Source organism: Olea europaea, unplaced genomic scaffold, assembly GCF_002742605.1.
Source record: "Olea europaea var. sylvestris unplaced genomic scaffold, O_europaea_v1 scaffold2433, whole genome shotgun sequence".
NCBI classification, from domain to species: Eukaryota; Viridiplantae; Streptophyta; class Magnoliopsida; order Lamiales; family Oleaceae; genus Olea; species Olea europaea.
This window is the reverse complement of record NW_019242517.1, coordinates 60,152-73,397: the sequence shown is the minus strand read 5'-3', so window position 1 is coordinate 73,397 and position 13,246 is coordinate 60,152. Positions and strand designations below refer to the sequence as shown.

The following is a 13,246-nucleotide window of genomic DNA, read 5'->3' as shown; positions in this document are numbered from 1 at the left end:
CAATAAAGAAAAGACAACTGTAGGAGTTCAAAGGCACGTAAAAATGTTGTTAGGAAAAGTTAAAGCCCAAACATCACTTAGTTTTGTTCACAGTTGTTATGTCTTCACTTGTAAACGAAGGCGTTTTGCTCACTCGAAATTGCTATCTCATTTTTTACAATATATGCATGGCAAATGAACTCACAGCTGTCTTATAAATACCGCGCTGAAGCAGAAACCCACAACTCAGACAATAGTTTCTTTATAATATGGCTAGGCTGGCTGGTATGGATGATTTAGAGTCAGCCAGAACTGAATTATCAGAGTTAGGTAGTAGTTGGAGATCATCGTCCCGGTATCACGGGTCGAGTTTTGGAAGCGATTCAGCCTCCACTTTAGCAGAAAATGTTGATGTTGACGATGAAACAGCCTTAAAGTGGGCTGAGATTGAAAAACTTCCGGTATTTGAACAGTTGAGATTATCTGTATTTGATGAAAAAGATGAAGCCAACAGTAAAGGGAAAAGGGTGGTTGATGTTACTAAACTTGGCCCTCTGGAGAGGCAGATGTTCATTCAAAAGATCATTAAGCACGTTGAACATGACAACCTTAGACTGTTGCATAAAATTAGGAAAAGAATTGACAAGTGAGGATTATTTTTCTTTGACATGCAATAATCTATGTGGGCTTACATATTTTTTAATTTATTCATTTATCATCAAAGAGTCGTGTTTGATATATGCTTGCAGAGTCGGTGTAAGATTTCCCAGCATCGAAGTGAGATTTACCAATTTGCGTGTTGAAGCAGAATGCCAAGTAGTTCGTGGGAAGCCACTTCCAACTCTTTGGAATTCTTTAAAAGGCATGCTTCCAGTAAGTAGTTGAATTTCATCCAACCCAATTTAGTTTCTTAACTCATTTGGTCCATGTACCATGTAAATGTATGCCATGTTTGTGTAATTCAAACCTACCTTCCTGTAAGTATGTTTAGAAGTATTAAGCAACTTGATTATCAACTCAAGAAAGGCATGACTATTAAATTGAAGCATTGTCCAAAATGAATTTTGACTTTAATTATAAATCTATTTGGTGAACAGGACCTTACCAGGATTACAGGTCTTTCATCAGAAGAGGTTAAGATAAGAATCATTGATGATGTTAGTGGCGTCATTAAGCCGGGAAGGTATGTTACAGAAGTTTTCTGTCATTGCTTCAACCATGTGAAATTTCCAACATAAAATTTTGTGTGAATACCTTTTCATTTCACGTCCTCTCTCTCTTCTTATGTATTATTCAGAGAAGTTGGTTGTATTGCTTGCTAAAATGTCTCAATAAGTACATGCAATTTACCATCTTCTTACAAGTTTGTAGCTTTGAGTTGGAACATTTGCATTTAATTATATCTTGCATTTTTTAACATGTTTAGCCATATTTAATGGATTCCGGTGTCCAATAATTGACTCATTTTTTGGTTTCTTGCTGCAGAATGACTCTACTACTTGGTCCTCCAGGGTGTGGGAAGACCACTTTATTGAAAGCACTTTCAGGAAATTTGAACAAATCTCTCAAGGTAGCTCTTTCCCTGTGCATGGGCTAGCAAAGGGTACATATTACTTTATTGTGTCGTTAGAATAGTTTTCTGATCTCATTTCCCTAATGTCCTGGGGTAATCGTTTAATCAGTATCCCATTGAAATGTTTGTTCTTTAAATTCAGTTTTATGGCAATGATTAACATCTAGATTTCTCTCTCTTTATTTATCTCCAATAGGTTACAGGTGAGGTTTCATACAATGGTTATAAACTAGAAGAGTTCGTACCCCAAAAAACTTCGGCTATGTGAGCCAACACGATCTGCATATCCCTCAAATGACTCAGGGAAACACTTGATTTTTCATGTCGCTGCCAGGGAGTTGGAAACAGAGCAGGTTTGCCTTTCAATGCAATCAAATTTTAACAAGATAGTCTTTGTGATAAAACTAATATTTTTGGTTCCTTCCTCTAAAGAAATTATGAATGAGCTCACTAGAAGGGAGAAAGAGGGAAAAATTATTCCAGATCCAGATGTAGATACTTACATGAAGGTAGTTTCAGGAAGCTGAGACTTTTCTTTCAGATTTGTTAATTTTTTAAAGTAATATTCATTTAGAGCCAAAGGCGTTTCTTTTGAAATTTGGCGTTCTGCAAGAAATCTTAGTGCTTCTATTTTCATACAATACATCGTAAATCAAAGGTCGATTTATATGCCTCAAACTAGACTCAGTGGAGGGGTTTGTATTCACTGACCCTTTATTGATATGAAATTAAGTACACAGAGGAGGGGGACATTAAAAACCTTTTACCTGAGATTACATAAGAAAGAAAAAAAGTGTGGAAGTACTACTTCGACTTTACATGAATTAAGGAATGAAATAAACTAAATGAACAAAGCAAAAAAAAAGCCATCTCTAAGGATCATGTTATTCTCCTGCACATACGGGGATACCTTGAGCGTCTAGCATTATCAAACTCTAAACTCCAGAATAGAGCTCTTCAACTCGAAATTCCTTATGTAAGGCAAAGGTCACACAATATTAAACCAAGAAGCAAGAAATAAAAATCAACCAAAAGTAAATTGTGCAGAAAATTAAAGAATCAACACAAGATTTCTTTTGGCCTAAGCTCCGGAGGTTCGGCGACCGCATCTAACGCCTACTTCCCCTGTTGAGCATCCAACAAGTTGGATGACGCTCGGTTGCACTATAATAGTCAAAAATGGCAACGAAAGGTTACAAGAGTTCAACAAATACACTGAGATGAATCAAAGATACTTATCTCTCAAGATCGACTCAAAACCTTCGAAGAATCACGAAGAAACTTCGTTGCATCCCTCTCAAAACATCACAACAGAAGAGGACACAAACCATTACAGATAATCACTCAGAATATCCAAACAAAATCACTAAGACTTTCACATTTAAGGCCTCAAATCAGAGATTTGAGCCACAGAATCAAGCTAAACAAACCCTAACCAGACGAGAGGTTTTTCCTCTCTCTCTCAAAGACCAAGAGTAAAACGCGTAATGGAGTCAATGCAAGTGCCAAGTGAAACGACACATTATAATGGAAGGTTCCAGACTCAATCCAACAGCCAAGGTTCAACCACGTGTCGCCATCCAGACGAAAGTGCCAATTTAATAGAGTTGCATTTCCACAAAACACGACTTCACAGTGTAATAAAATTCTGGAAGCAAAATACCATGGTTCGAATCTCACAATCTCCACCTTGCTACCAGAATTTTGGAACTATAGTGTAGCCAAGAGCAAATTCTGAACTCATTATCATTTGCTCTATTTACCTGTACAAAAATTACAAAGTATCAACAGATAAAAGTTTCAAACAGTTTAAGAATTTGTTTAATGGAATTACTTTTGTATCCATATCTGATGGATTAAAATGAGTAGAAATTTTATCAATCTTAATTTCACCTTTTGAGACTATATCTCTTATAAAATGATACTTAACATCAATATGTTTTGATCTGTCATGAAACATGAGATTTTTGCTTAAATGAATGGCACTCTGATTATCAGAAAATAGCATAGTGAGATTATCATTAAAACCCATTTCTGTCAATAAACCATTAAACCAAATCCCCTCCTTAACAACATCAGTTGCTGCTATGTATTCTGCCTCAGTAGAGGAGAGAGCAACAATTTTATGAAGTTGAGACTTCCAACTAATGGCAGTACAACATAGTGTATAAAAATAGGATGAGGTTGACTTTCTATTATTTTTATTTCCAGCAAAGTCAGAGTCAGTATAGCCTTTCAAACATATCCCATTTTTATCTGATTTAAACACTAAACCTAAGTTTGATGATCCCTTTAGGTACCTCAATAACCATTTCAAAGCATGCTAATGTTCTTCACCAGGATTACTCATGAATCTACTTAAAATGCTAATACTAAATGCAAGATCAAATAAGGTGCATATCATCAAATACATCACAGAGCCAATTACATTAGCATACGAAATTTTTGACATTCTGGCATATTTATCTTCAGATTTAGGACAAAATTCAGAAGATAATCTAAAATGATTAGCAAGAGGCAGTGTTACATGCTTACAATCATGCATGTTGAATTTTTTCAAGATTTTAGACACATAGTCATATTGATTTAAAAATAACATATTTTTATCCTTGTTTCTCCAAATCTGCATGCCCAATATTCTTTTAGCAGCGCCAAGGTCTTTCATATCAAACTCAGAACTTAACGTTGATTTAATATCATCAATTTTTGATTTATCAGAACTAGCCAACAACATATCATCAACATACGGGATCAGATATAATGAGTTTTCAACTCCACTACCTTTGCAGTACAAGCAAGTATCATATTGGCTTCTTTTAAATCCAAGTTTCAAGATAAAAGTGTCAAATCTTTTGTACCACTGTCAAGGTGCCTACTTTAGGCCATACAATGATTTCTTTAACAAACAAACAGTGTTTTTAGGATCCCCTTCCTCAAAACCAATTGGTTGTTTCATGTATATTATTTCATCTAATTCTCCATACAGGAAAGCAGTTTTAACATCTAGTCGATCAAGTTCCCATTTAAATTGTGTAACAAGTGCAAGTAAACATCTGATAGTAACATACTTAGCAACAAGAGAAAAAAATTCAGTATAGTCCACACCTTCTTTTTGTGTGAAACCCTTTGCTACAAGTCTAGCTTTATATCTTATGTTTTTATCATCACCTTCTCCAGATTTTATTTTATAAATCCACTTGCAATCAATTAATTTTTGTCCTTTGGGCTTATCAACTAGAATCCATGTCTTATTTTTAAGGAGTGAAGACATTTCATCTTCCATGGCCATTTTCCAATTTTTTCTTTCTTTACATTCCATGGGTTCTTCAAAAGTGTTTGGCTCATTTTCAGTTAGGTCTTGGTAGGTAAATAAGGATACAAAGGTGTCACTATCAAACCTAGTGGAGGGTCTGATTTGCCTTTTCTCCCTATCTCTTGTGAGTTGATAATCATCAAGGGGAAGAGTTGCAGAATCAGCCTCTTCAACATGTTCAGTTTCATCTTCAGTTTCAGGTAAAATAACATGTTCTTCATTTTCATTTCCTTCTGCAGTAGTTACAGAAATATTCCGGTTACTGTAGGAAGGCTCCACCTCAATTTGAACATCTTTTTCAGTCAAGTTATTTCCTTTTCCTTCAAGACATGGCATCAAGGATTCATTAAAGACTACATCATTTCTAATTATTACTCTATAACCTTTTTTAGATTTAACTCATAATCTGTACCCTTTAACATATTCATCATAACCCAAGAAAACACACTTTAATGATCTTGGTTCTAGTTTACCAACATTTTGATGAGCACAGTGATAAGTGTGTTTTTACACACTTATTTAGCTCACAAACATAACTTAAATATGGACAAAGTAGTTGAATTGTGACTTAATCTCGTTAAATTCATGCAATGTAGGTATTTCTATGGAAAAGATGGAATTCAGAATAAAAGAGCCGAAAAAGGACCAAAACGAAATAAAGCGATAGTTCGGGGACCAAAGGTGCAAATATTGGAAAGATGAGCTAAAGTGTAGAACGAGAATGAAAATATGCCAAGTATGAGATTGAGGACGATACAAGATGATCGGAGGAAGAAAGAAGTAACATTGGACTGAATTGAAGAAAAGTGAAAGATGAAGGACTAAATTGCAATTAATCAAAAGATGAGCCGAGCAAGTGATCAAGGAATTGATTGACCCAAACATCAATTAGGAGTCAATATTTGATAATGGAACAAAGGAAAGAAAGAAAGGAGATCAAGAAAAGAGAAAACGAAGTTCAGGGACCAAAGCAGCAAGGTTGTAAAGTTACAACCATGCGGCCGCACATAAGGATGTAGGGATTTTATTAAGGCGGATCAGTTGAACCATGCGGTCGCATGGTTTGACACCATGCTGCCGCATGGCTTTAAAAATCATAGTAAATTCTGAAGTTGCGTTTTTAATTGAAACTCTTTCGGGGCTCTGTGAGGAAATGATATAAAAGTTAAAATTCATCAGAAATAGGGTAGAACGTCTAGGGAGAAGAAAAATATAAATTTTGGAGGCAAGAAATACGATCTTGAAGCCGATTCCACAAGAATTCAAGCGGGTTTTCAAGGCTTTATTCAAGATTTCAAGAAATTTTCATACAGGTGCTATTCTTTATATTTGTTAATTTCATTTTTTTTTGTAATTATGAATATTTTAGGCTAGGTTTTCAATTCACTAGGTGATCGATGAACCATTGTTTGTTATTTTAATTCCATATTTCATGAATTTAATATAAAGACTCGTTTGGATAATTTGATTGGTTTTATGCATTGATTTTCTTCCGCAATTAGTGGCCAATGATTGTGTGAGTGTTGATGACTTATTTCTTACATTCAAGAGAAGTGGAATAGGTTCGATAAGGTGTAAATTAACATAGGGTTCGATAGGGGATAGAGATATACCCATATGCTTTATGCAATTCTTTAATTGTTCACAAAACCACATGCATTCTTGTATATTTGCATCATCCATAGAGATATAGGCTGGTGGTGTGCAAGAATAGGTCTAATATATATATCAAGAGAATATATTGGATAGAACTAGGAACATTGAATTGGCAAATTTCCATCGGGTCATTAATTTTATGAAACTAGGGTTTTCATAACTTCAATTGGGGATTCGTGATCCTAGTGACTTTATTTTGATTCATTTCCATAAATTAGCTTTTGAATTTGTATAATTTCATTTACTTGAGTGTTTGAGTCGTTTAATTAGAGAAATTTCGAAATTAGGGTTTCTAATTGAGAAATTAGGGTTTTTAATAGAAATTAGGGTTTTTTAATTGAAATTAGGGTTTTCAATTGAAATCAGGGCTTTTTGCATTTAGACCATATTTTCACTCAATTAGATTCGGTTAAGGCTAGATTATATAGAATTGAACTACTCAATCTCTGAGGGACGATATTCGGACTTTTTAAAATCCACTTTATTACTTGTTACGATCCGTACACTTGCAGTAGTTTTAAATCGAAAGAATTATTTCGTGAACAAGTTTTTGGTGCCGTTGTCGGGGATTGAGTATTCGTTTAATTTTATTCAATTTAGCACTAATTCAAACTTTTTATTTTTAATTTTATTTTAATTCATTTTATTTTATTGCTATTTAGTTTTATTACATAAGTGCATATTTTAGTTACTTAAGTGTTTAAATTGAATTCCCTTGCAGAAGTGCATGCCAAGATCTGCTGAAGGAGATCTACTCCCAACTGATCCAGAGATCGAACGAAGCTTAAGAAGAACGCAGAGAGAAAACAGAGCAGCGAGAAATCAGATGGAGAACGTACAACACAATCCTGTTATACAAGCCAATGAAAGAGGGGAAGAAGATGAAGGAAACATGCTCATTGGAGAGTTCATGACCCCTCAAATCATTCAAAGCCAATCCAGCATTGTATATCCACTGTTCGGGCAGTCAAATTTCCAGTTGAAGACAAATGTGATACAACTGTTCCAGAATGGACATCAGTTTTATGGAAGAATTGAAGAGAATCCGCACACGCACGTCTCGCGTTTCTTAGAGATGTGCCAGCACTTTAGATATCAAGGAATCTCTGATGACGCCATAAGATTAAGGTTGTTTCCACATACTTTGCGGGACAAGGCAATTGAATGGCTTGATTCTCAGCCGATAGCCAGCATTACTACCTGGAATGACCTAGCTCAAAAGTTCTGTACTGAGTTCTTCCCACCGGCCAAGATAGCAAAGCTAAAGCATGACATATCTATCTTCAGGTAAGGTGAATCTGAGAATTTTGATGAGGCTTGGAACAGATTCAAAAATCTACTAAGGAAGTGTCCCCACCACGGGATTAGCAAGGGACTTCAGGTCCAATATTTCTATGCAGGGCTACTTCCAGCTTTCAAGAGCATGGTCGACTCTTCAGCTAATGGGTCATTGTCCACGAAAACAATTGATGAAGCATTGAAGTTATATGAGACAATGGCTACAACCTCAACAATGTGGACCATGGAACGGGCAGTACCAAAAATGACACCAGGAGTTTATGAAGTGGATGTATATTCAGCGTTGTCCGCTAAGATAGATTCTTTATTTCACAAGGTGGAAAACATTACCCAGTCAGCTAACGCAGCGCAGACAAAGAAGGCAAATTGTGAGGAATGTGGAGCTGAGCATGTGACAGCAGAATGTCCAATTTTAGCACAAGGAAAAGAGCAAGCAGATTTTGCTCAATGGGGACAATGCCAGCAGAATAACACGTATGGAGAGACCTTCAACTCAAGTTGGAAAAAGCACCCCAACTTTTCTTGGAGCAACCAAAATCAGAATAGGCCACAGGGGTAATATCAACAGCAAGAGAAGAAGCCTCAATTGGAAGAAATGTTCGGCAAATTCATGGAACAGACCAACCAATATATGGAGGCGAACAACCAATTCATGAAGAAGATAGAAGCCACTCTTCAGGACCAGAATGCAGCCATCAAGAATTTGGAAACTCAGATGGGACAGATGGCAGTTGCATTAACAGGTAGAGCACCAGGCAGCTTGCCAAGTAACACAGAAGTCAATCTGAAAGAGCATGCAAAGGCTATAACAATGAGAAGTGGAGTGGAATTACCTGAGAGACAAGTGAATAATCTCGTGGCAAACAGAAAAGAGATGTCTCCTGAAGTAGAAGAGATTTTGGAGCAAGAAGAGCAGACAAAAGAGCCAACACCGAGAGCAAATAAAGAAAACTCAAGGGATAAAGAGACTGTAACTGTGAACCCATATGAGCCACCCATACTGTTTCCACAGAGGCTGAAGAAGTAAAAGATGGAACAGCAATACAAGAAGTTTCTCGAGGTCTTCAAGAAGCTCCATATCAACATCTCATTCGCTGAAGCACTGGTTCAGATGCCTAGCTATGCAAAATTTCTGAAAGACATCCTGTCAAACAAAAGGAAGCTAGGAGATCACGAGACAGTTATGCTAACAGAGAAGTGCAGTGCCAGGATTCAGAGAAAGCTCCCGCCAAAATTGAAAGATCCAGAGAGTTTCACTGTCCCTTGTACCATTGGTGAATTTTATTTTGATAAAGCTTTATGTGATCTTGGTGCAAGTATTAATTTAATGCCATTGTCCGTTTTCAGGAAATTAGGATTGGAAAAAGCTAAAGCTACCACGGTGACCTTACAGCTGGCTGACAGATCATTGACACATCCACGAGAAATAATTGAAGACGTATTGGTTAAAGTGGAGAAGTTCATATTCCCAGAAGTAAATTTTTTGATTCTGGATATGGAAGAAGATAAAGATGTTCCTTTAATACTGGGCAGACCATTCTTGGCCACAGGTAGAGCTTTGATCGACGTTCAGAATGGGCAGTTGATACTGAGATTGGGAGAAGAACAGGTTTCATTCAATGTCTTCAAGGCTATGAAACTACCTATAGAGACTGACAGATGTTTCAGGGTTGACATGATTGATAAAATGATTGAAGAGTCGTTTACACTGCAAAATCCATCAAATGCATTGGAGGCCTGCATTGCACATTCTAAATCCACAAATTCTGATTCTGTGGACATAGAAATGTGTGCAATATTTTTGGAGTCCAACCCACCTTACACGCGAAAACGATACTTTGAGGAGCTTAGGACGGGGCCTGAGAAATCACAGCCATCTATTCTAAAGCCACCAAAGCTGGAACTTAAGCAGCTGTCCCCACACTTAAGATATGCATATTTGGGGGAGTCTAAGACACTTCCAGTGATAATTTCAAACATGGTTAGTGAAGTGGAGGAGGAAAAACTGCTTAGGGTGCTTTGAGATAACAAGCAAGCAATTGGGTGGACCACAGCTGATATCAAAGGGATCAGCCCTTCCGTATGTATGCATAAAATTCTCATGGAGGAGAATTTTCGACCAACAGTTGAAAGTCAAAGGAGGCTAAACCCAAACATGAAGGAGGTAGTAAGAGCTGAGGTGATCAAACTTCTGGATGCTGAAATAATCTACCCGATATCAGATAGTAAATGGACTAGTCCAGTGCAAGTTGTGCCCAAGAAAGGAGGAATTACAGTGGTTCAGAATGAAAAGAATGAGTTGATTCTGACAAGGACGGTAACAGGGTGGAGAGTTTGCATTGATTACCGCAAACTAAATACCGCTACAAGGAAAGATCACTTCCCTCTTCTATTTATAGATTAGATGTTGGAGAGATTGGCAGGCCATTCCCACTACTATTTTTTGGATGGGTATTCGGGTTATAATCAAATATCAGTGGCACTGGATGATTAGGAAAAGACCACCTTCACATGTCCCTATGGTACCTTTGCATACCGAAGAATGCCATTTGGGCTTTGTAACGCTGCTGCCACATTTCAGCGATACATGATGGCAATTTTCTCAGATATGGTGGAGAAATTCATTCAAATCTTTATGGATGACTTCTCGGTCTTTGGGACCTCATTTGATGAGTGCTTGGATCACTTAAACTTGGTTTTGCAAAGATGCAGATAAACGAACTTAGTATTGAACTGGGAGAAATGTCATTTCATGGTTCAAGAGGAAATAGTCTTGGGACATAGAGTATCGGCAAAGGGGATAGAGGTGGATAAGGCGAAAATTCAGGTTATTGAGAAACTACCGCCACCTACATCAGTAAAAGGAGTTCGAAGTTTCCTTGGGCATGCAGGGTTTTACAGGAGGTTTATAAAGGACTTCTCCAAAATCACCAAGCCTCTGTGTAACTTGCTAATGAAAGAGGTATCTTTTGAGTTTAATGAGGAATGTTTGATAGCGTTCAATACTTTGAAGGAAAAACTCACAACAGTGCCTGTGATTGTGTCACATGATTGGGATTTACCCTTTGAGCTAATGTGCGATGCGAGTGATCATGCAGTTGGTGCGGTATTGGGACAAAGAAAGAATAAAATCTTTCATGTGATATACTATGCAAGTAGAACTTTGAACGATGCCTAAATCAACTATGTGACAACCGAGAAGGAATTGGTAGCTGTGGTTTATGCATTCGACAAGTTCAAATTGTATCTTGTTGGGTCTAAGGTCATCATTTACACAGATCATGCCGCTCTGAAGTGTCTTATGATAAAGAAGGATGCTAAGCCGAGATTAATCCGCTGGATATTGTTGTTGCAAGAGTTCGATATTTAGATCAAGGATAAGAAGGGCAGTGAAAATGTGGTAGCTGACCACCTATTAAGATTGGAACGGGATGAACCTGAGATGTCAGTAGACATTAATGAAATCTTTCCAGATGAGCAAATTTTTGGAGTAGAAATAGTCCCATGGTACGCTGATATCGTTAACTACCTTGCTAAGTCCATTCCTCCACCAGAGTATTCTAGCCATCAAAGAAAGAAGTTCTTCGCAGAGCTGAAGTATTACTTTTGGGAGGATCCCATTCTCTACAGAAGAGGCGCAGATCAGATAATCAGAAGATGCATTCCCGAAGATGAAGTACCAGAGATTCTAGAGCATTGTCACTCTTCTACATATGCTGGGCATTTTGGAGCTTCAAAGACTGCTGCAAAGATACTACAATCGGGTTTCTATTGGCCTACTTTATTCAGAGACACATTCGAGTATGTGAAGAGATGCGATAAATGTCAACGAACCGGAAATATCTCAAGAAGAAATGAGATGCCACTTAAATTACATCTTGGAGGTTGAAATATTTGATGTATGGGGAATAGACTTCATGGGACCTTTTCCCCCATCGTACTCAAATCAATATATCTTGGTGGCCGTTGACTATGTCTCTAAGTGGGTAGAAGCTGTTGCATTGCCTACTAACGATGTAAAAGTGGTGATAGAGTTCTTGAAGAAGTACATATTTACAAGATATGGTACACCGAGGGCGATAATAAGTGATGGGGGCGAACACTTCATAAATCGTCAATAAGAGCAGCTGTTGAGCAAATATGGGGTGAAACATAAAGTAGCAACTCCATATCATCCACAAACTAATGGGCAAGTTGAAGTTTCGAACAGGCAGTTAAAGAGAATACTGAGAGTCACAGTGAACTCATCCCAAAAAGATTGTCTAAGAAGTTGGACGATGCACTGTGGGCTTACAGAACAGCATTTAAGACACCAATAGGAATGTCTCCATACCGCCTGGTGTTTGGGAAAGCGTGTCATCTACCATTGGAGTTGGAGCATCGAGCATATTGGGCTATGAAACAGTTGAATATGGATCTCAAGGCTGCCGGTGAAAAACGACTGCTGCAACTTAATGAATTGGACGAGATGAGAATAGAAGCTTACGAGAACTCAAAGTTGATCAAGGAGCGCACCAAGAGATGACATGATTTACACATTCAGAGGCGAGAGTTTGAAGTTGGCCAGAAAGTGTTATTGTACAATTCTAGACTCAAACTCTTCCCAGGAAAGCTAAGAACAAGGTGGTCGGGTCCCTATACCATAACTAAGCTGATGCAATATGGGGCTATTGAAGTGAGTCATGAGACAAAGGCACTTTCATCGTCAATGGGCAAAGACTAAAATATTATTGGGGCTGTAATTTCCCTAAGCAGAAGTCCACTGTGCAACTCAACAACCCAACGTGAAGAAGATACAAGAAAGTCGAGCTATCGACTATAAACTAGCGCTGGGTGGGAGGCAACCCACTGTATCCTTCAATTTATTTTATTGCATTAATTTAGGAATTTGTTTAAATTTCGTATGTTTTACTAGGTCATCGATCATTCACTCATAATAGTCTAGGCACTACACGCTAATAGTTGCATGAGTCGGGGCTAAATAAAGTATTTTGGGTGTTTGAGTGTGAAGTAATGCATTTCGTGGTTCAAAGTCGTTCGTTTTATTTTTCGAGATGCTTTTCAAAAACTTTTGTAAAGAATTGGTTCTGGTGCCAAGTTTTCAATAAGCATATTCCCTTTCAAAAAAATATATATATATTTTTCGGAATATGGTGAGTCGAGTCAATTTTGAAATTGAAAACCAATTTCGGGGGATTTTTAAATTTCAAGGTGTGTTTGGGGTTATAATTGTAAGTTTGCTTTAGAAAAATAAAATAAAATAAAATTTGGCTTTGTCCATGCAGCCGCAGCCGCATGGACAAGGGGTCCATGCAGCCGCTTGGACCCTCACTGAAACCAAAAGGGGCAACCACTACTACACCATGCAGCCGTGTGGTGTATAAGTGACGGGTTATTAAACCGTCACTTGCAAGAACACCCCATTC

General features: G+C 37.6%; 1 pseudogene; it reads left to right on the top strand.

Moving 5' to 3' along the window:
* The first annotated feature begins 248 nt into the window (after window positions 1–248).
* The window catches only part of LOC111382092, a 34,267-nt pseudogene continuing 21,269 nt past the window's right edge, over window positions 249–13,246 (top strand).